General features: G+C 45.2%; 1 protein-coding gene and 1 pseudogene across 1 annotated transcript in view; both read right to left on the reverse strand.

Annotated features, from left to right (window-relative positions):
- Nucleotides 1–23787, reverse strand: part of TRPM8 (transient receptor potential cation channel subfamily M member 8) — a 2182726-nt gene that overhangs the window by 1275755 nt on the left and 883184 nt on the right. The gene's annotated exons all lie outside the window — the stretch shown is intronic.
- Nucleotides 1–23787, reverse strand: part of LOC117360972 — a 46765-nt pseudogene that overhangs the window by 912 nt on the left and 22066 nt on the right.

The following is a 23787-nucleotide window of genomic DNA, read 5'->3' on the forward strand; positions in this document are numbered from 1 at the left end:
TTCAATCAACACACATGCTAACCTAACACCAGCATGTGTTGATATATGATTTGTTGTTGGTAAAACAACAAAAAACCAAGAGGTCCTAAACTGCTAGCTCTTACCAGGCCAACAAAACAAAGGAGAAAGTCCAACTTTGTCTGCAGAAAAAACCAAGCAGGAGAAACAAACAAAACTGCAGACTGTGTACAAGATGCAGGCAAAAGTTTTAATTGTACCAAAATCAAAATGCAAATAAGTAAAATAAAACCCTTTTACCAATCAAGGGACCTGACACGGTCCGTGTTTCGGACAAACCTTCATCAGGGGTCCATGGTATGTCCCAACCTTTTTCACCATGGACCCCTGACAAAGGTTTGTCCGAAACACGGACCATGTAGGGTCCCTTGATTGGTAAAAGGATTTTATTTTACATATTTGCATTTTGATTTTGGTACAATTAAAATTTTTGCCTGCATCTTGTACACAGTCTTCAGCTCTTACCAGGCCATCATGAAGCACATTACGATGCCCTTGTATGGTGACGATGAAAGTCTTGGACATCCAACCTGCAACAAGAGTATGAAAGCTGTTAGCTATTTGACATGTGGGCAATTCATCATAAAGCCTGCTAATGGAATGATATACAGGAGCAACATAGTGAATGAGGCCAAAAACAAAGATAGCTATATTCGATTCTCACCTATTATTCTACCTTTAATACTTGAGCTGCTACCAATAACTTCTTGCTTTGGTGGTCAGGGACATCTGAGCTTTAATTGCTGCCTAGAGAAAGAGGCATGATCACATTCAGTCACATGAGACAGAGACAGAGAGAGAGAGAAGCTGTTTGGGGTTCACATAAATATATTCACCATTATCCCTAGAATTGGGCTCTTATTAGGTTGTCCCTGACCACCTGCCCTCTCCTACGCTCCACTTGCTCAGGTAGAGGCCTTCGTCTAGGTTGGATGTCCTCGTCATCGTCACTGTCTTGGACCGGCTCAGGAGGGTCTGGCATCCTTCTTCTCAGCGCTAGGTTATGTAGCATGCAGCAGGCAACAAACATCTTGGACACCTTGTCGGGCCTGTAGAGCAGTTGCCCTCCTGAGCGGTGTAGACATCTAAAGCGGGACTTGAGCAACCCATATGCACGTTCCACGATGGTCCTTGTGGTATTCAGGGCCCGGTTATACCGTTCCTCCTCTGGCTGTTGGGGATGCACAATTGGGGTCATCAACCACGTCCTCAGGGGATAGGCACGATCACCTGCAAGGAGAAACAATATTAGAAAAGGGGCACATATCTGTTGTCCATTGTTCTGCATCATCCTCCAATGTTAGCCATGACCCTGTGATAAACTGAGAGAAAGGCGGTTAATCTGCAGTAGTACGTTAACTCACCAACCAGCCATCCACCGTGTATTTCTCCCCTCTGGAACCTGCCACCTAGGCTGGAGTGGGCCAGGATATAAGCGTCGTGGCAGGACCCTGGGAAGCTGGCACACACATCCGTCACCTCCATGGTAGCACTACAGACAACCTGCATATTCATGGAATGATATGCCCTCCGGTTCCTAAATTGCCTTTCAGTTTCAGCAGGTGGTCTGAGTGCTACGAGTGTGCAGTCTATAGCTCCCAGGACAGAGGGGAAACGTGCCAGTTGAGCAAAACTCCTCATTGTGCGTTACCGCTCTGCCTCACTCGTTGGAAACTGGATATACATAGCAATATGCCTTAAAAAGACTTCCAAAAACTTATTGATTATCCTGGATAAAGACGATTGACTGATGCCAGCCCCAGCTCCCAGGGGCCTTTGGAAGATTCCTGTAGCCAAAAACCCCAGGGCTGTAGTTACTTGTACATAAACTGGAAGGGAATGTCCCCTAAGAGTGGTGCACTCCAAATCCACCTGCAGTTGCTCACAGAGATGAACTATGGTCTCCCGATTAAATCTAAAGAGACCAATACACCGCTCATCTGTCATATCAAGGAAGTTCGCCCTGGGCCTATATACTCTGGGGGCCCGGCGTCGGCGTCAGCCTGGGCCTCTGCCGGACCCCTTCCTCTGCCTCTAAGCTGGCCATGCCCCGGAGCCGGGGCCGGACCCCTTCCTCTGCGCAGCAATCTATCACGGGCCACCACACATAAGACAAACTCAAAGTAGTCAGCCATCTCTCAAACCAGACCAAAGACACCAACTGACAGGTACACAACAAATGGGAGAAGATGGGGGAAAGGAGAAACAATAAGATCACAGCACAAAGTCACAATATCACAAATCAAGCACCAGAAGCACGAACGCACGGGAGTCTAAAGGAGACAAAATAATGCTGTTTTAGAGTTCCCTATATACTATGGACGCCGAAGTAGCGTCTGATGTCATAGAAGCCGTTAGAACTTTGAAATCTGCTTGGACATTCATTGGGTGTTGTGTGATGAAATACACCTGTAGATACTTGCAATTATTGCCCCTTGTCAAAGCTTGTACCTAAAGCCATTTCTGGAGACTCCCATTCCCAAATCCCCAACATAGCTCAGTGCTTAAAAGCACTGCATATATCTTCCAAAGGTCAGGGGTTCAAGTTCTGACTACAGTTTCCAAAGACATAATATTCTTTTTTTTGCACCCAAACAAACATGCATACTGTTTGGGTTGAGCTTTAATTATCATCAGCCATTCTTAGATTATTGAAGCAACCTATTGTGTCACGTTTTGAAACCCCTCACCCGTATTCTAAAGCCAAGCATTATGTACTGATAGTAATGTTCATATTCTAGACCAGGAGGTAAGAAATTCCAGTCCTCCGCAGCCAGAGCCAGGCCAGGTTTTCAGCACATCCACAATAAACATGCAAGGAGGCAGTGCATGGCAATCCATCTCATGCATGTTTATTGTGGATATCCTGAAAATCTGACCTGGCTCTGGAATTCCCTACAATTATGAGAGCTGTTAAAATAAATGCAGGTGACACTGGGATATGTACTGGTGAGCTTGCGCACGAATGTGCCTTAGTAAGCTAAGCTAAAATCTGTGAACCTCCTGAGATTATGCCTATTACTTCCCATTCTTCATTTATTTCATTTATAACTTGTCATTGTTTTTGTTCAAATGTAGATTGTGTGAACTTAAATACATGGGGGAGTTGAAGTCCCATCAGATTTACATGGTAAGCTTCTAAGCGTTCCGCTATATTTGTTTTTATAACTGAGATTTCGGCGTGGTACAGTATGTAATCTACAGAGTTTATGTAGCGCGGAGCGTACACTGCAAGCACGCCCAAGCGGCACCAAAAACGTTATCGCGTTTTTTTGCGTTGTGACATCATAGAATCGCCCGTTCTTCATACGCAGACTGCCCAACTTCAGCACTGCTGATAGCAAACTCCTGGCCAGGCTGTTTTTGGTGCACGAGCATCATTATTTTGTGATGCCTGGACATCACAGGACATACCTGCAGTTCAGGGACTCCTAGACCCGCCTGGCCCGGTGGTATAATAGAAGAGCCTCATGTCCCAGGGAAGTAAATATTCCTAGTGAGGCTTTCACAAAGTAATCATGTAAAAAGTAATGATTATGTAAACCTGTCTCAATCAAATTAGTCATGTTTTGTATTGTAAATCTTGATTCATTTTTAAAACTACAATTGTGCATAATAGATCTTTTACATTGAATACTAAAATTAAAGCACTTCCCAAAGGAGCAGTAGTAGGATTTCAAATGACAAATTCAGGTCCTATAGCACATCTATCCCATTCACAACATGCACACAAGTAATTTTAGGGTTACCAGCATGGCATTTGAAATGGACACATCTTGAAATCAACTTTGCCAAAGGGAAACAAATTATATTAAAGTGCTTCTATGTAATTTCAAGTACCTACAACTTTCCTTTCCCATATGTATGTATCAAGCTGCAGTTCTAGGGAGATATTGGCTTAACATTTAAAGTGACAGTGTCAGTACCCTGACGTCAGGAGTTTAAAGCCACGCTGCTCCTTCTGACCAAACTATTTTATTGCCCCTGCTGCATGATTGTAAGCTCACCAGGACAGGAAATATTGCATGATTAGATTAATAAAGTCATGCAAACTTTAATGTGGGGCAGTGATGATAGGCTACAGCCTCAGCACCTGGGGTTGTGAGTTCAATCCCACACTCCTCCTTGTGATGCTAGCTATGTCACTTCACCCCACCCCCCATTGTCCCAGGTACAGTAGATAGATAGCAAGGCTTCCAGCACAGAAAGGGGAAAATGCTGAAGTACGTGAATACATTCATGTAAAACATGTGGCAGAAGGGGGTGGAGGCAGGCAGCATAGCCGATAGGGGCTGTTGGAGGCCAGCGTACCTTTCACTCCATTTTTATGTGCTTATAGAGGTCAATCTTAAGTAAACATGTTATGCCACAGTGCTATATGGTACTCATCATATCCCTCCCTCTCCTTTCTTTCTCTCACTCTATTATCCAGGTTGAGGATCTCAGGAAATGGGGTCGGCTGCTGAGGCACCAGGAGCGGGCCTTCCTTAAGGGGGTGAGGGAGGAATTGTGCGCTGAAGCCGGTGAGTAATGAGTCCAGTGTGTGGTTCTTCATGATCAACCTACCAGAATAAGTAGTTGAAAATGCTTGAGTAGCTGTAAACCATTCTTAATCATAAAATCTGCAGTAAAGCAGCCACCCTCCTCTGGTATGTCACAATGGCTTTATGGGGTTCTACTTTCCTCACTTACTCACGCTACATTTTGATGTTTACAGTGGAGTACGTGCTTTGCATCCTGTTATTAGCATTTGAAGAAAATAAAGTAGTAAAGAATGTCATGTTCAAAAGTATTGTGGACTGTATCCTGACTGTATCCTGTTTCCCTCTTGTCAAGCAGCAGTGCAGGCACCCCCTCAGGAAGTGGCACCGCAGCTGATGGAGGGAGCCCCACCCTGGTCCTCTGCGGAGGAGGAGGAAGAGGAGGGGGAAGAAGAAGAGGAGGAGGAAGAGGAGGGGGAAGAAGAAGGAGAGGGGGAAGAGGAGGGGGATGATTCCCCTTGGCAGCCCTCAGGACCACCCACACCGCCTGCACCACCGCTACCCCCTGGACCACTGCCGCCGCCTGCACCACCGCCACCCCACGGACCACCGCCCCCCCCCTGCCCCCAGGCCCCCCTGTTGGACTTTCCCTTCCCCCAGCCATAGCCCTTCCCCTCATGCTCCTGTCCTTCCTGTTCCTGATCCCATCCCACCCCCTTTCCTTGCTGCCCCCCCCCCAGGAGCAGCCTGACCAGCCTCAGGAGGGGGCGGCCAGGGAGATGGACCCCGTCTCTGCCCTCTTGGAGGAGGTGCAGTTATTGAGAGGGTGCCAGGAGAGGCTGGAACATGCCCTCCTTCGGCTAGTAGCCCAATGAGGGCATGGTTCCAGCAGCCATGAACCCTCTCCATGACTGCACCTCTTCTGCCCCCTCTCCTGAGGTAGCTCAAGCTGCCCTTGGGGGGCACCCACCCTCTCTATCCCTGCGTTATATGTTTGTAAATAGTTTTAAATATTTTTAATGCTTTTTCTAAAAATTAAAAAGTTTATATTTGTTTATGTAATGTAATGTAATGTAATTCATTTCTTATATACCGCTACATCCGTTAGGTTCTAAGCGGTTTACAGAAAATATACATTAAGATTAGAAATAAGAAAGGTACTTGGAAAATTCCCTTACTGTTTATAAGTTTCCTGTGTGGTTTTATCTTTGTAGCATCTTCAGTTTAGTGTACAGAGTCCAAGGTAGATAGGGGTTCAGGAGGGACTGCTGACTGGTCCATTTTCAATATAACAACAAGATGACATATAGAATGTTTGACAATCTTTATTGGGGTCTGTCATTCTATTACCTGCTAGCCACTCTAATGTAGAATCATTGCAGAATCTAGGAAAGAAGCAAGCGAGTGTAACGGTATATGCAACTGTAGGTAGATGATGACATCTCAGCTATGATGTGCAAAGTAAGCCACTCCCTGTTCCTAAGTAAATGGCTACATAAGGAAGAGAATATACGTCACTGTGGTAGATTTGTTGTTGAGGAATAGGGCTACTGCTAGGAAGAGTTGGCTCTACACCAGGAGAATCCAAATGAGACATGTGGGTTTTTCTTCCTTTCACTGAAGGCGATGGAAGTAAAGGCCAGATTCCTCAATCTATCCTCCTGGTTCTTGAGCGGTATGGTAACTACACCCAAAACAAATAACAAAAAACAGCCTGCACTATTTTGGTTAAGCAGGTGTGGAAACCACAAAGATGCTCACAGCTGCACTGGTCTCAGTAAGACAAAACTGGATCTGACAATACTGCAGGAAGAACTACAGTTGGCTGTCCAGGACACCTGAAAACAGAAAAGAGGAGAAGCCAGTTTACACAGGGTTCACAAACAGGGGGTTCAACCCCCAAGGTCCATATCTTTCCTCCCTTCCCTGAAGCAATGTGTTAACCTCATTTATGTTGAGCTGCTTAGATGTCACCGTGGTATAGTTCTTAAAGCAACAGCCTTAACTCGGTGATGGTGTGGGTTAATATCACTCCAGGTTAATATCTACTGCTCCAGGTCTATTACATAAAGTTGGGATAAATGTTTCAGCACCTGTTTAGAGCTCATGTGAGGGAATAGACTAACTGAAAACAATATTTGTGTGCATATAACAGCAGGAATGTGTGCCATGATGTTCTATGAGGCCAACATTATCAATTTACTATTGTTCCTGAAAGTCATCAAGGACACCTGTGTGAAGAGAACAATTGAAGTGTGAAACATGTTAGCTTTGTGAACATTTATTTCACTCATCACAAGAGTGACTCAAGTGCACCTCAGGTATAGTTCTAACAGTCAAGTGAAGAATAGTAGAATAAGCAAATAAAGGTTACCATATATCATTCTCATCTACAACTGTTTGGCCAGGTGCAAGCTGCTCTTCTGGCCTCTGGCAAACACACTGGGGTGATGAGCATAATCAACCTGAAATAAAGAATAGAGAAAAACATGTTACAAAGACCTATGTCTCCAAAATTAAACACTGAAGTTGTGGCAGAATGTTACATCACAGTCTCCAACACACACCTAGAAGTAACAGAAGTGCTAATATACCTTTGGACTCCTTATTTAAAAAAGGCAGCTACAGCTGACCCCTTTTGATAATAAAGATGCCTAACCCATTAGGCACTCATTAGGAGTTTTCCATCTGAACCATGATTGGATGTCCACTGAATGGCAGTGTTCCCCCCACATACAATACACCTGACCTATTCTTATCAATGAGTTAGTACACAGAAACATTCCTTAACTGATTTTAACTTGCCTGTAATTTGATTCTACAAAGAATGAACTTTAGCTCTATGAGTAAACCCTCTCAGATGTGTGAACACATACATTTTACTTACATATCCATTTTGCTGCTACCAAAATTTCTAACAGCATGGGTGCTCTTACGACAAACACACCTTGACTTGAATGTGTTATCACTCATTTTGTCAGCCCTGTGGAATGGAGAATAGGAGATATCAGAAATAGAATAACTATTATAAACAATAACACACAATGAAAGTACATAAAGAGAAATCAGTTCTTGCTGGTTGTTTTTTTTGGTTCTATTATAAGGACACCTAAGTAACTTACAAAATATCATTCTCACCTAGACTTACTATGTGAGCTGCTAGCAAGCTGCTTCTAGAAAAGATAAAACAACATATTAGAATGACATGTAGCTTGTTAATGGCTCTGTAGAATAGAGAGAAATGGGAGGCAGAGATAGGAAAGAAAATTTAAAAGACTAAGACAGAGTAAAGTCTCAAACGTCTGCATAAGCAATAGGACAGAATAGAAAAGAAACACTACTCACCTGGACCTTCTTATACCAATGCGCGCCTATGTAGCGTCTAACATCAGCAGTTTGGCGGGAAAACGTTCTCTATGCCTATTGGGCACCGTTCGGGGCGGGCCCGATTGTCCCGCTTCCTAACCACGCCCAACACACCTCATTGGGTGTCCTATGGGTGTGTGTTTGAACGTGTTCTATAAGTAGCCTGAAAACCTGGCTGCACCTTGCAACATGGCTCCAAAACGTAAATCAAATTTTTTGCCTGGAGAGTTGCAGATCCTTGTGGCCCAAGTCGGGGCCAACTATGATTCCCTCTTTGGGAGGGAAGCTGATAGGATTGGGACAGAAGGCCAGCATGCTATCTGGAAAAGGATCTGCAATGACATCTATGTTCATCATCAGTTCATCATCAGTTCATCAGTTCATCATCAGTTCATCATCAGGGCCGTGATATAGAGGCTCTGAAAAAACGGTGGTGTGCCCTGCGGAGAGAGGTCCTTGCGGCAACCTCCAACTGACTGTCCTGGAGAGTGAGGTGATCGACATAGTGGGTCCTGGAATAGCACCTGTTGTGGGAGCCATTGATACTTCCCTGGGGTGCCAAGGTAAAAACACTTTACATAGAAGCCATTGACTTGTTGGTGTTTTAACTAATATTTTATATCTTTTCTAAACTATCTTTTCTAAACTACAACAGTGCTATACAACCAATGCAATTCATAGTAATACAATAAAAGCCATTGCCTGTTTTGATACTCTTAGCAGCCTACATGTTCCATATGTTAGTCTGCATAATACCTTGTAAATGACCAGATATACAGTATTGTGACCTGTGATGCAATTCAAATGATGTTCTCAGATGTTACCGCTTTCAACTAATACCAATGTGTATTTTCTTGTCTTTTTGCAGAGGCATCCCATCCTCCTTCTGCTGCTGATAGGGATGAAGGGGATGAGGAGGAGGCGGAGGAGGAAGTGGCCGGCCCATCGTGCGCCGCCCCTCCTCCTCAAAACACTGATATGCAACCTGCACCGGCACCCCCCCTTCATCCCCATGATGACAACAGGGCAGCAGAGGAAGGGGAAGAGTTGGAGGGGGAAGAAGAGGTGGGTGAGGTCAGAGCCCTGGGGGAGGAGGATTTCCATCAGGGTGATGAGCTGGAGGCCCCCCTGATGAGGTCACCCATCAATTGGTGGAGGTTGGGGACCGCATCCACCATAGACAGGGCTTGCTCATTAGGGAGGTGGCTGAGATAAAAGAATCCACACGTGTCCTCGCCAGGGAGGCCCAAACCATGAACCAGCACTTGGCCTCCCTGGTAGCAGAGCAGGCTGCGACACGAGCCCAGCAGGCTGCCACACTAGCCCAGCAGGCTGCCATACTAGAGGAGCAGGCTGGGACGCGCCGTAATCTGGAGGACATGTGTGGCATTCTTACACACCTTCTCCCCCAGCTCATCACCCAGACTGCCTCCCCTGGGGATCCTGGAGATCAAGCCACCTCCCAGACCTCCTCCAGCCAGGCCCCCACCAGGCGGGGTTCTCCCCCGGCCACCCGTGCCCGGGGTTGAGGCCGTGGCCAGGGAAAGGGAAAAGGAAAGGGCCCCCATTAGGACCCACTATGTCCTCTGAACACACCCAGGCCAGTCATGCCGCATGGAACCTGGGGCTCCGCTGGACCTCCTCTGCATGTACACGCCACAGCCTCTATATCACGGTTCAGTCACTACAGATCTTTCATCCAGATAGCCTCCTGGCCTGAGTGCCAATCTTCATCAGCTTCAACTCCCATCGAGGGCATCATAGTTGGATAATAACTATTACAACCTTTCAAGGATCTGTAGCTCTCCAGGAGCCATGTTGCCACCTTCATTCACCACTCCAAGTGCAACCTGTGCCATCTATTTGCACCCTGGATATTTGCCTCACTTCACTGAGGTGCAACCTGTGCCATCTATTTGCACCCTGGACATTTGCCTCACTTCACTGAGGTGCAACCTGTGCCATCTATTTGCACCCTGGACATTTGCCTCACTTCACCGAGGTGCAATCTGTGCCATCTATTTGCACCCTGGACATTTGCCTCACTTCACCGAGGTGCAACCTGTGCCATCTATTTGCATCCTGTATTATGCATTTTTCCATCTATCATGTACAACGCCAAGCCAATGGATTGATATTTTACAATAAAATCAATCAAATAAATGAAACATATATAACTGACAGTGTGTTTGTTTCTGCATATATTTTATTCGTTAGGGTCTTCACGGAGCTACATTGCTGTATCATATGGTTTACAGAGGTATGTCCCAACAGTGTCATGAACGACCACTAGGCCAGTTAGGTTTTGAGGATACCCCTAATGGATATACATGGTGGTAGATTTGATGGCTGACACCTCCATTAGATGCTGGTTTCTCATGCATGCTCATTAGGGCTATCCCTTACAATTTTCTTATCCCACCTTTCACTACCTAGCTCCCTATGCATCAACATCTGTCCCTCTCTTTTCAGTTATTCTCCTTGATGCATACCAATGAGGAGGGGGGGGGAGGCTGAAACCTACATGCCATCTCTCCTTTCCACCTCAAAACCTAGTGTTTCTCCCTAACCTCCTTCCATCTCCAGTGTCAACCTTTCACCCTTTCTGTTTGCAAATACCCTCGCATCCCTAATCTCTCCTTGCCTCCATGACATCCTCCATCTCTTGCTTTTATCTTTTCTCATTCCAGACCACTATACAGCATATCTCTGTCTCTCTCCCCCTCCCCCAAGTCACACCTTTCCTGCATTCAACTTAAGAAACTCATTAATATCTATCCCATTTGGTGCAGTAGCTGCCTTGGTCGATAACATATTTCCCATGTCTAAACACAGGTTCCCATCCATTCCATTTGGAGTTAATTGAAAGTTGTAGGCTCCCCTATGCTCTATCTTTTTGGTGTACTCTGCTGACATGGAAAATGGAGGTGGGGGCAGACCATGACATTATGAAATCAGGGAGAGTGGTGGGCGTGGGCATCTGTGTGTAACCTGGCCTGGCCCCTTCTTTTCCCTAACAATTGATTCCCCTCCACACTTAACACAAAACCTAAGTCCTCAACAATCCCCCTCACCAACACCCAGAAAAATCCATAGACAAAAGAAATACAGATAATAGGGGTGGGAAGGAGTGGCAAAGGCAGAAGGGAGTACAAAGGAGAACAGGCAAGTCATAGCACAAAATTTCATCATTGAGGAAACGGAACACCACAAGCACCAACTCACATGGGGGGTCTTAAATAGGAAAAATGGCTGTGCCAAAGCTTTCTATATACTAAGCATGCCTAATTAGCGTTGGACATCATAGGAACCGTTAGAACTTCCCGCCGAAATAATTCAAATGTAATTGGACATGCGTTGGATGTCATTTTGCCAAATATAGCTGTAGTGACGTAATCATTTCCTTCACATCTCTAAACTTTGATACGAAGCTCTATGTTCTAAACAAAGTTCTCTCTATAGCTCTATGCCTTAAGGCACTGCTGTTATCTTCCATACATCAGGGGTTCAAGTCTTGAGTAAGGTTAGCAAATAGTTTATATTCATTTTTCAGCCAGGACACCTGGTAACTCTTTAGCCATGCCTTTACATATAAATATTTTGCTTCAGCTTTTATTATCTGCAGCCATTGTCTAATTTTTAATGCAACCTGTTCTCTCTCATGCTGAACACCCTCCCCCACCCCAACATCCCCCCTCTAACTGTCAAGCCAAACTGCATTTACCAATACTAATGTGTGTAGGATCCATCTCACCACATGTATCATTCTTCAACACCTGTCCAAGCCCTCTGAAGTTTGATTTAACTCATAGCTGTTGGCCAATGCCTATATTGCATCAAAAGAAACACATTCCTACTAGAATGGCTTGTAGTTGGGAGCAAATGAAAGTATTTCATGCACCTGTGGCTGCAGAATGCTGATGAGAAACCACAAATTCCACCACTTATGAGAGCTGTTAGGATGCTATGAAAAAAAAGGGAAGGTGTAAACTCATGGAAACTCTACTTAAAGGTAAATTAGACTCAATATTGGATGAAGGGAATCTAAGGGATCTCTGTCAACATGGATTCACCAGAGGCAGGTCATGCCAATCCAATCTTATAAGCTTCTTTGATTGGGTGACAGGAAAGCTAGACTCAGGAGAGGCTCTGGACATAGTATACTTGGATTTCAGTAAAGCTTTCGACAGTGTCCCACACCGTAGACTATTAAACAAGATGAAATCGATGGGGTTGGGTGAGAAACTAACTGCATGGGTCAATGATTGGCTGAGTGGAAGACTTCAGAGGGTGGTGGTCAACGGCACCCTCTCTGAGACTTCGGAGGTGACTAGCGGAGTGCTGCAGGGCTCAGTCCTGGGACCATCCCTTTTTAATATATTCATAAGGGACTTGACCCGGGGCTTCAGGGTAAAGTATCACTGTAAAGCAACCTCAAGGACAGTATGATGCAGGATCTGATCACGTTGGAAAACTGGTCCTCGACATGGCAGCTGGGCTTCAACACTAGAAAATGTAAGGTCATGCATCTCGGCAGCGGAAATCCATGCAGAACATACTCCTTGAATGGAGAAACGCTAGCTAGGACTTCAGAGGAACGGAACTTGGGGGTAATCATCAGTGCGGACATGAAGGCTGCCAAACAAGTAGAGAAGGCCTCATCTAAGACAAGGCAAATGATGGGATGTATCAATAGAAGCTTCGTCAGCCGCAAACCTGAAGTCATAATGCCACTCTACAGAACCATGGTGAGACCTCATCTGGAATACTGTGTGCAATTCTGGAGGCCACATTACCGGAAAGATGTGCTTCGAGCTGAATCGGTCCAGCGGATGGCTACTAGGATGGTCGCAGGACTCAAGGGTCTCTCATACTAAGAAAGACTGGGTAAACTGCAGCTCTATACCCTGGAGGAGCGCAGAGAAAGGGGTGACATGATTGAGACATTTAAGTACGTCACTGGTCGTGTCGAGGTGGAAAACGATATATTCTTTCCCAAGGGACCCTCGGTCACAAGGAGGCACCTGCTCAAACTCAGAGTGGGGAAATTTAGTGGTGACACCAGGAAGTATTTCTTCATGGAAAGGGTGGTAGATCACTGGAACAAACTTCCGGTGCAGGTGATCAAGGCCACCAGCGTGCTCGATTTTAAGAATAAATGGGACATCCACGTGGGATCCCTACGAGGGTCAAGTTAAGGAACTAGGTCACTAGCACTCAGACTCAATGGGGTGGGTCAATAGAGTGGGCAGACTTGATGGGCTGTGCCCCTTTTCTGCCGTCATCTTTCTATGTTTCTATGTGAGGATGGGATTTGAACCAGGGTACTTGAGAAGATGGACAAAGTATAATAGAGCACATTAACCAGGCGAGTCACAAATGCCATCTTGCTGTTAGAGGAAAGGTTTCCTCTCATCACAGCTTAGGATGTCCTAGCCATGGTATGGAGAAAATAGGTTTGCCTGGAAAGGGACATGTGCACATTACAAATGGCAAAGTCCACCATGTAGACCCTGTTATAAGAGCTAATAGGAAGCTGTTACGACCTTATTAAAATGAGCTAAGGTGGGAGTTGAACCAGCGAGCTTGAGACACAGTGCATTAACCTGGTGAGCCAGAAATGCTTTCTCTAAGCTGAGTGTGACATGATAGCTAATGAGATGATACATAGGCAGGTTAGTCAAGTATGATATGAAAGGGCTAAGTAGATAGCTAAGTAGATCATACCTTACCACATCACTAAGGTATGCTATGACAGGGAAGCCAGAGACACTGGAGTAAAAGGTGCTGTAGCTCAGTGAGTAAAAGCACTGTACTGCTCATCCGGAGGTTGTGAGCTCAACCCCCGGCTTGTCTTTTACTTATGGCATAGCCACCTTCCAGGTGCACGTTGATGATGCTTTCCACCTCTTATAGGAGTTGATTATAACATTACTGTACAACTTTCTGTGTAGCATGAAAACTAAACTTCCATGCTGATAATTTGAGTTCAACTCATCTTATATATCTCCTTTTAAACATGGCATATTTTGTTAGTTTTTATAATGTGAAGGTATACAATTCTGAAATCATGAAGAAAATATATATAAATCAGCAGTGTTTTGTCTTCTACCAGACCTCATTGTGAGATCATCAAGCCACACCTTCAAGGTAGTATGCCAAAATTAAAAAGATGGGCTGGGTGTAGAACTCACAACCTCTGTATGACTAGCACAGGCTTTTAACCCATAGAGCTACACCAGCTTCTATTGAGATGCATCTCACTGCCCTTTCATATCATACTTGACTGACCTGCCTATGTATCATCTCATTAGCTATCATGTCACACTCAACTCAAAGAAAGCATTTCTGGCTCACCAGGTTAATGCACCTAGTCCAACCTCTCAAGGTCACTGGTTCAACTCCCACTCAACATCCCTCTTTTTACTGCTACCTATTAGCTCTCAAAGGAATATATATATATATATGGTGGACTTTGCTGTTTTCAGGGTTAGGGTTAGTGCTGCAGCTCAGTGAGGAAAAGCGATGTACCGATCATCCGGAGGTTAGGGTTAGGGTTTTATGCTGCAGGAGTGTGTGTTGGGGTGGGGCAGGAGGGTCTAGGATGACAGAGAACAGGCTGCTGAGAATTGTTTTATTTTTGCTTCTGTTCATTCTAGTTGTTATTCTCATGGAGCCCACCTTCCCGCACAGCATGGATGGCGGCGGTGTCAGCAATGCCAGGAGCGGGCCAGGTCCAGGGCGACTTGAGGTGGGTTGAGGCAGCTGACAGCGGTGCAGGCAGCCTTGGAAAGAATCCCTCGAGGTGGATGTCAGCTGCCGCAGCTGTGGGTGGCTGCTAATCGCAGTGCCTGTTGGCTGCGGCAAGCCACGGCGGCAGTTGGCTGTGGCCTGGCTGGAGGAGGATGAGGAGGAGCTGCGAGAGCTACACTGAGATAGGAGGTGAGGAGAGACAGATGGGAGGATGAGGGAAAGGGGGGTAGGAGAAACGCTGCAGCCCTTCTTCCTTTGTTTTATCTCCCCCCTGACAAAAAAGTCAAAGACAAAGGGTCAAAAATGGAAATCTTAGGTTTGGCATTCCTCCACTTCCCTCCCACACACCCAAAACAGAAGCCTCTCCTCAAAGTGTTATGAAGTGGCCACTTATTCTCATGTTGATATTTTAAGGCAGAAATGGGCACGCCTGTCAGCCTTGCATACCTTTCTACACCAAGCAAGTGACGGCTCTCACCCAACGGCAAAAGCAACAGATGTCTCGGCTAAAAGAAGCCCTCGACCGGTTCTAGAATTATATGTCTGTCTGTCTCTCCCTCTTGCTGTCTTTCTTTCTGTCTGTCTTTCTCCCTGGCCCCCTTTGTCTGTCTTTCTGGGTCTCTCCCTGTCCCTGTGTCTTTCTTCTTTTCTTTCTGTCTCCCTTTCTATCTATCTGTCTGTCTCTCTCCCTGACTGCTAGTCCTTTTGATGTTGGGAAACAGTAGTCAGATAGGTGTTCCACTAAATCCACACAATTCTCCACCTGCTCATCTGTCCTGCCAATCTCACTCAATTCTTGGCAAATCTCTATCAATGCAGCCTCAACATCCATAGGTACCTCTTTCATTTCAGATTTTAGGGCAAGGAATCAGAAATGAAATCCTTTTAATGACCTCATTATCACTGAAAACGCGGGGCAAATCATTGTCCTCTTCAGAGTCGGACTGCCTCGATGTCATTTTGTCAGGCCGCTTAATTTCTCTCCCAGCGTCCTCCGGTCACTTGCTTTTTCAACAATGCATTTGAATTTCAAGACGGAACCTTAGTGAGCCGGGGGAGGAAGGTCACCTCAGCCTCGCGCCTCAGATGAAAAGGTTCATTTTTTAGGGACCATGTAAGCTGATCAGGGACAGTCTTCAGCGGCTCGGAGCCCTCCTCCTGGCTAGACAGAAGGAGGAGGGTTTGGCGGTGGTGGTTTTGGTGGTGAGTGAGGGCGGAAGGGGGTGAGTCGCCGGCTGTGCTGTGTGTCTCCGAGTTGCCTGGCCGCCGCATCTGCACTCCTGATCACAGATCAGAGATCAGGGAAGCACGCTAGTAAGTGCGCATGCGCGGCTAGGGCTTTATTATATTGGATACAGACCTATCGCATCTCATTATCATCTCAAACACATTAGCAATACTACACACAATACATTCCAAATGTTGAGCTTGCATTTGATTTTAAAAAACCAGCATAATTTGACTTTGTGTTACAGTTATTGAACCATACCTAGGAATATGGGTTTTGCGTCTGTGATAGCAGTGCTTTAAACCATTGAGCTACCAGTCTTTTGTCTCAACTAACTGCGAGATGATAGCTAAGCTGATTTTACCTTAGCAGTTCACTAAAGTATGATATGACAGGGGAGCCAGAGACACTGGAGTAAAAGGTGCTGTAGTTCAGTGAGTAAAAGCGCTGTACTGATCTTCCGGAGGTTGTGGGTTCAACTCCCAGCTTGTCTTTTACTTGTGGCATATCTACCTTCCAGGTGCACCTTGATGATGTCACAATGAGGTCAGCATTGTGTTGCTGGCTACTTCCTCTTCCTATAAACTAGAAGCCACATTCAGGTCTGATCTGTGTTTTTATTCTGTTTCTAAGTTGAGCCAGTGTAAGTTATGGGATTTACCTTTGGTCTGAAGAATGAGCTAATTGTAACAATGTTTTAAGACCAGGAGAGTGTTATTTAGAGCAAGATATCACTTCTAAACTATCCTCTCTCAAATAAAGTCTCTGGGAAATCCAGAGGAAGGTCATTGGATGACTTAGGGTGCCTTTCCTGCCAGTCTTTGTGGAACTTAAACTAGGTTTATATGGTGTTCAAAGTCCTATCCTTTCCACTTCTAATAGGAGGTGAGTATAACATTACTGTACAACTTTCTGTGTAGCATACATCTACAGTTTCTCACCTTCCATACTGATAATGTAAGTTCAACACTCGGTACGTTTCATCTTCTAGTTCTCCTTTTAAACATAACATATTTTTTTAGTTTGTATTAATGGTAACTCTACAATTCCAAAATCATAAAGGAAAAAGATACAACACAGCAGTGTTTTCTGTCTCCTAGCAGAATTAACTGCCATTCCTACCTATAAGGCATAGCATAATCAAATCAGAATAGCTATTATTGCATGATTCATTGTTTAGCACAGCGGTTATTTAGTCATCCTTTTCAATATACTCACTGATATTCCCATATCAACTCCCACTAAAACTAATATATTACAAAATATATAGTTTACAAAATGGTATACTGTTTTGATTATCCTTTTAATCATCCTATACTTTGGGTTATTAATGTGAAAGCTTACAATGCCGAAAGAATGATAATATATCAATAAAGAGTACTTCTTTATATATATATTTATTTATATATATTGTGACAGGGAAGCCCCTGTATAAGGAAAAGAACAGTTAAATTTCTCCAGCAGGCATCAAAGGGCTTTGTAAAACCTGGCCTGGAGCCGACTCAGCTGACTCAGCCCAGAGGGAAGGGGCAGAAGCCAGGTTCAGTACAACACAACAGCCAGGGGGGAAGGGCACTGCAAACCAATTATCTCCCCTATCGATCCTTTCCTCAGGGTGAGAAACCTAAACCCAACCCAGGAGGGGGTGGGGTCAGCACTCGTGCTAGAGGGGACCAGCTGCCTCAAATAGAGAGGAGGCAGAGCAAGCAAGGGGAGCTCAGCTGGCTCTAATCAAGAGAGTTCAGCTACACGCCGAGACTCCAGAGTTCGAGTTCCCCAACCCAGGACGTTTGCAGGAGGTCAACCCAGCAAAGGAGGAAGTGTTAATTCTGGGAGGTACCGTGCACTGCCTGGCCAATCTTGGGAGGGAGACCCGGGGGTTTGCCCTCAGAGACATAACATTCTGAAGGAGCTGGCAGGCAGGCAAAGTGGGAGATGGGTGGAACAGCCTGAAGTTAATGGGTGGAGAAACAGCCCTGACTACAGAACTAATGACTGGGAAATGAGCAGCCTTCTTGATGAAAGTGAGTTTGAAGAGGGCATGGATATAGGAGGGAATGAAATATGAAAGGTCCTTCCTGTCTTATGGGAAATCCAGTCCTGGTGGTTTAAAAACCCTGAGCTAGAGCAAGGCTGTGAACAGGGCAGAAGCAGCTCTGCACTAATTAAAGACAATTTGAGGGAAGTCTGTTTCCAGGCTTTCCAATAAGCCCAGAGGACTCCAGAGGCAAAGTCAGGAGTTGGTAATTGCCTCAGGGAGGAAGACCCTTGGTGAGGGAGAACAAGTAGCCCAGCAGCAGGGTGTACTGGCTGGGTGAGCCCATGGACACTGGCTGGAAGTTGCCAGCCTGCTTAGGAAGATGTGGGCTCCAGAAAATTAAGCATACTCCTGAATGGGGATTTTGGAAAAAACGTTTTTTTTTTTCTTTATGCTTTTGCTGTCAAGTACAGGGCAAGTGGCCCACGCTGGAGCAAGAGGGATTGCTCCAAAGGACTTATAGGACGTTGCCTTGATGAACATATTGTTGGTTTACCATGTTCAGGATTACAAATAAAAATGAAGCTGTTTTTCTTTTGAGAAATCCCTTTTCCTGGTTTTTCTTTCTACCAGCCATATAAAAGGCGCTACATAAATCTACCTGTGGTCCGGGTCTGGCTTTCCAGCCACCAAGGAACCGGCCCGGTCACAATATATATATATATATAAAAACATAAAAACAAAAGAACATCGTTGGGACGTCTATCTGGCATCTAGGTAAGGCCATGTAGAAACGTCTAGATGACTTCAGAAAGCCGCGTCTAACTCACGCTCAGCGTCTATGCAAACGTCTAGGAGACGTCTAAGTATCGCTAATTGGACCTTCCGCTTTATGGATGTCTAAAGCACGCCTAAGGTTAGGCGCACTATAGAGAATCTAGGCCTCAGTGTGGAAAGTCTCGATCCTATAGTAATGCAAAGATGCATGCTGAGTTAAACGGGAAGAACAATAGTGTAGCCAAAAAGTCACATTTATCCAAGAAAGTCAGCGTTGTCAAAGTAGTCCAAGAAAAGTGTAATAAATCCAAAAGCTAAGTCCAAACATCGATAGCAAAAATTGATCCGAGAAGCACTGCAGTAGAGGAAATCCAACGGAGTCCAGGCTGTCCAATGCCTCCGATGCAACAGCAATCATAGAACGATAGAAAAGTTTAAGACTTTGTGAGGATGACATACCCTGCGATTGAAGGTTATCCAGGAATATTTTGGAGTTGTTCCGGAGAGTCAAAATGTCTTGTGGAGTTAATGGTCACAACCATCCTGCCTGGGGTACTGCAAACCATATCTCTCGCGCCCATGGACTTCAGTCGCGTTCTTCAGCTCCAGGAATGATTTTCTCTTCCATGCTGTCATCTTAGCCAGGTCGGGAACAATAAGAAATTTTTTGTCTGCGAATTTCAAGTCTTTTGCAGCTTCGGCAGCATTCAAAATCTGCAAGGTCTTCGGGTATCGTAGCAATTCTGCTACAATTGGTCTTGGTTTGGTGAAGCCAAGTTTCAAAAAAGATGGCATGCTCGAATTGCAACAGTAGATCTGATGTTAAATTTAGCAATTTCGGGAGCGAGTCAGTAAGAAATTTGTTTAGATCCGATCCTTCCGTATTTTCCACTAGTTCAATAATTCTAATGTTGTTCCGCCGATTAGGGTTACAAAGATCTTCAAGCTCTTGATCTAGCTTTTTAAAGTGCTGTTGTGTCTGTTCCTCAAACTGTGCAGAAGAGAGTGCCGCCATGTCTGCCCGAGTTTCCAAGGAGTCGACACGTGCCTTGCAGGCTGCAAATGAGGTAGTAAGTGAATTTATTTCACTCTTCAGTTCACAGGTGATATCATATTGTTTAGTTATGAGATCTTTTAAAGCATGGATCTCATCTAAAACTAAGTAAGAGGAGTCGTGTACTGACTTACTAGTCGTTGGCTTCTCCGGAGTAGGAGGATCATGCTTAGATCTTTTAGACCCTGTAGACTGTGTCGGATGGGTCTCAGATTTGGCAGATTTATTCGTGGACATTTTAGGCATCGGTAGAGTGAGAAAGAAATACCAAAAAATAAAGTTAGAAACTTGTTCTTCGTCGATGATTTAGAAATGAGAGAGGAATTTATGCGGCTATCTTGCTCTCTGGCTCAACAGCGTCCACTACCCATAGTTTTTTTGATAATTGATTAAATCCAAAACATGCCCTGTCTCCACAGATTCATTGACTGGCAGGATTTTCACCCAACCAGGCTTTACACATCCTTGCGATCAACTCATTCCCTGCCAAAATCACCTCCTCCAGGCACCCAGGCATAATGGAGGGCAGTACCTTTAAAGGTTTATATAGATCCATTTATTCATAAGAATAGCCTTATTGGGTCAGACCAATGGTCCATCAAGCCCAGTAAGCCCATTCTCATAGTGACCAATTCAGGTCACTAGTACTTGGCCAAAACCAGGAATTGTACAATTCTTTCTTAAAACCAGCTACGCTATCCACTCTTACAACAACCTCTGGCAATTGCGTTCCAGAGCTTAACTATTCTCTGAGTGAAAAAAATGTTCCTTCTATTCTGTTTAAGTGGGGACGACGCAAGCAGAAAAATTTTTTTTACCCTTCCTTATCCTTACTTTTCTGTGACACTCACATGGCCATGGCTTTCGTGTGGACTCTCCATGGTGCGTTTACTTTAAAAAATTTATCCTCCTTTCATCTTATGAGACTTGGCACCAGTCATCTATCTTCCACCATCATATCCAGGACAATTCTCACTGTTCAATTATGGGCAGGTACTTCTCACTCCCTCTCCTCCTCAATGACTCCTAAATACCAATTCCTCTTACTGCTACCAATTCCTCTTCCCCATCCCTCCCCCATCCCAAGCCACTTAACCTCCCACCACCACACCAATCACTTTTCAGCATTACCACCTCACCCTCCCTCTTTTCCCCATCCTTTTCCCAGCCCTACAACTACTACACTCTCTCCCTTTCATTCAGAGATACCCACTCTACTTTTATGCAACCAACCAGAGCTACAGGCAGGGGAAGGAACAAGAAAGCCTCCATCTTGTCTCCTCCTTCTCCCGCCGATCATCATTACAGCGCAAGGATCACCAAAACCCTGCCCATCTGACTCCAGCTGACTTGCAAGCCCTACTTAAGGGCCGACTTCCAGACTGCAAACTGACCAGAGCTCCAGGCAGGGGAAGGAACAAGAAAGCCTCCATCTTGTTTCCTCCTCCCCGCTGTTCATCACTCTAGCTTTGTGTGGCCCTTTGTGGGACCCAGAGGCCAAGCCGGCCGAAGCCTACTTCACCACTCAACTCTAGAGAAACAACCAAGCTATCCCCCTCTCACCTACAACAATCCTCCAATTACAGCCACCCCCCATACAATTACTGCCACCCCCATAAACTCATGGCCTGCCCCTAAGCATTTATCCACACCAACTAAAACAACATGCCTCCAGCCACCCCCCATTCTCATTCCCAGCCAGCCCACCATGGACCACTCCCACACAGTGGCATCCTCACAATGACCCCCTCACAAGCTAGCCAATCCAGCTCTATTCGCAACTATCTGCTTCACCATACCAATCATCACAGGCCATGGCAAATACGGTGATCTAACCTCCCAACATAAAAACCACCATACTAGAAATCCCCTACATCTTATCCCCATCCAACCCACCACCACTACCACAAAAGATAACCCGCTCATACCCTCATCAAAGCCAGATCAGTCACCAACAAAACCACCATCCTCCATGACGTTCACCATGACAACAGATGGGACATTCTTATGATCACAGGGACTTGGCTCCATGACAATAGAGAACTATGCACCCCAGACTACCAAGCCTTAGCCTGCTCCTGCACCTCTGGCTAGGGAGGCGAAGTAGCAGCAATCATCAAGACCATCACCTCCCCCAAAATAATAGACTCCATGATGCTCCCCAAACTTGAAGCCCTAGCCTTCACAATCAACCCCAAAAGAGAAATCACTCTCATCTTGCTATACAGAGCACCCCACTCTCCAGCAGATGCTCTGGAAACCATTCCTCAACTTCATCACCAAACTTTACCTCTCCCTCATCCTAGGTGACTTCAACTTCCCAGGACTACCCCAACACCGCTGGCATGTGCAACGACTTCCTCTCTTCTCTGGCCAACCCTAGGACCTTAAACTAGGAAGAAGGGGAAAGCCGACAGTTGACCGAGACAGTCGATGGTTCGGGAACCGGCATACCCGGAGGATAACGTGCAGGAAGGTAGAGGGGAAGACTCACCAGAGGATACCATGCAGGAAGATATAGGGGAAGACCCACCGGATCACAAGCAAGACAGATTGAAAGGGACACAAGAGGGAAGGAAATGCAAGAAAGTAACAGTCATAAACTCAAGTGTATGTACACAAATGCAAGGAGTCTAAGGAATAAGATCGGGTGAATTAGAAGCTATGGCATAAAAAGATAACATTGACATCATCGGCATCACAGAAACATGGTGGACTGAGGAAAACGTCTGGGACACTGTGCTACCGGGATACAAACTATACCGCAGAGACAGAGTGGCTCAAAAAGGTGGGGGCATTGCCTTATATGTTAAAGAAGGAATTGAATCTACTGGAGAGAACACACCACAACTGATGGATAAGTTAGAGTCTCTATGGGTCAAAATTCCGGGAACAAATGGACTGGAAAAGATGATTGGCATCTACTACCGAACCTCAGAGCAGTACAAAGAAATTGATGGGGAAATGACAGATGAGAATAAATGCAAATGCAAGGGACGCAACGCAATTATCATGGGTGACTTCAACTATACGGGGAAAGACTGAAACCTAGGCACCTCCGGCTGCGCTAGGGAGATTGCTTCCTGTAACAACTTGTCAAGGAAAATACAAGAGGGAATGCAATTCTGAACCGGAACAAGGTGTAGAAGTAGAAGGGACACTGGGAAGCAGGGTTCACAATATGATCCGCTTCGACCTAGATGCAGGTGTGAAACATCGGTCCAAAACGAAGGCCATGGCACTGAACTTCCGAAAAGGGAATTATGATGTGATGAGACTCATGGTGGGGATGAAGATTAAGAAAAGGATAAGCACTATAAAAATGCTAGAACAAGCTTGGTCCCTTTTTAAGGGACACAGTCACCGAGGCGCAAAATCTATATATACCGCGTATTCAACAAAGGATCCAAGAGGAAAAAAGAAAAAGAACCGGTGTGGCTTACTGTAGAGGTGAAGAAAGCAATCAGAGACAAGAAAACTTCATTTAAGGAATGGAAAAAGTAAAAATCGGATGAAAACTGGAATAAGCACAAACAACATCAACGCAGGTGCCATAAGGCAGTAAAAGGGGCCAAAAAGACTATGAGGAAAAAATAGCCATGAAAGAGAAAAATTTCAAGCCGTTCTTTCGATATATTAAAGGTAAATGACCTGCGAAGGAAGCGGTGGGGCCTTTGGATGACCGTGGAATAAAGGGAGTGCTAAAGGAGGAGAAAGAAATTGCAGACAAACTGAACACATTTTTTGCGTCTTTATTTACCGGAACCTATATGCTGGAAATGAAGATAGGAAACTGACAGGGTCGACGGTCAGTCTAGAAGAAGTATACAAGCAGATTGATAGGCTTAAGAGTGATAAATCCCCGGGACTGAATGGCATCCATTTGAGGGTCATCAAGGAACTGAAAGGGACTATAGCTGAACTGCTTCAGCTAATAGCCAATCTGTTGATCAAATCAGGAAAGATTCCAGAAGACTGGAAGGTGGCAAACGTTACGCTGATCTTCAGAAAAGATTCAAGGGGAGATCCAGGAAACTACAGACCGGTGAGTCTAACATCGGTACTGGGAAAGATGGTAGAAGCGCTGATAAAGGATTGCATCATTGATCACCTTGACGGACACGATCTGATG

The sequence above is a fragment of the Geotrypetes seraphini genome, chromosome 5 (genome assembly GCF_902459505.1).
Source record: "Geotrypetes seraphini chromosome 5, aGeoSer1.1, whole genome shotgun sequence".
Classification (NCBI taxonomy): domain Eukaryota; kingdom Metazoa; phylum Chordata; class Amphibia; order Gymnophiona; family Dermophiidae; genus Geotrypetes; species Geotrypetes seraphini.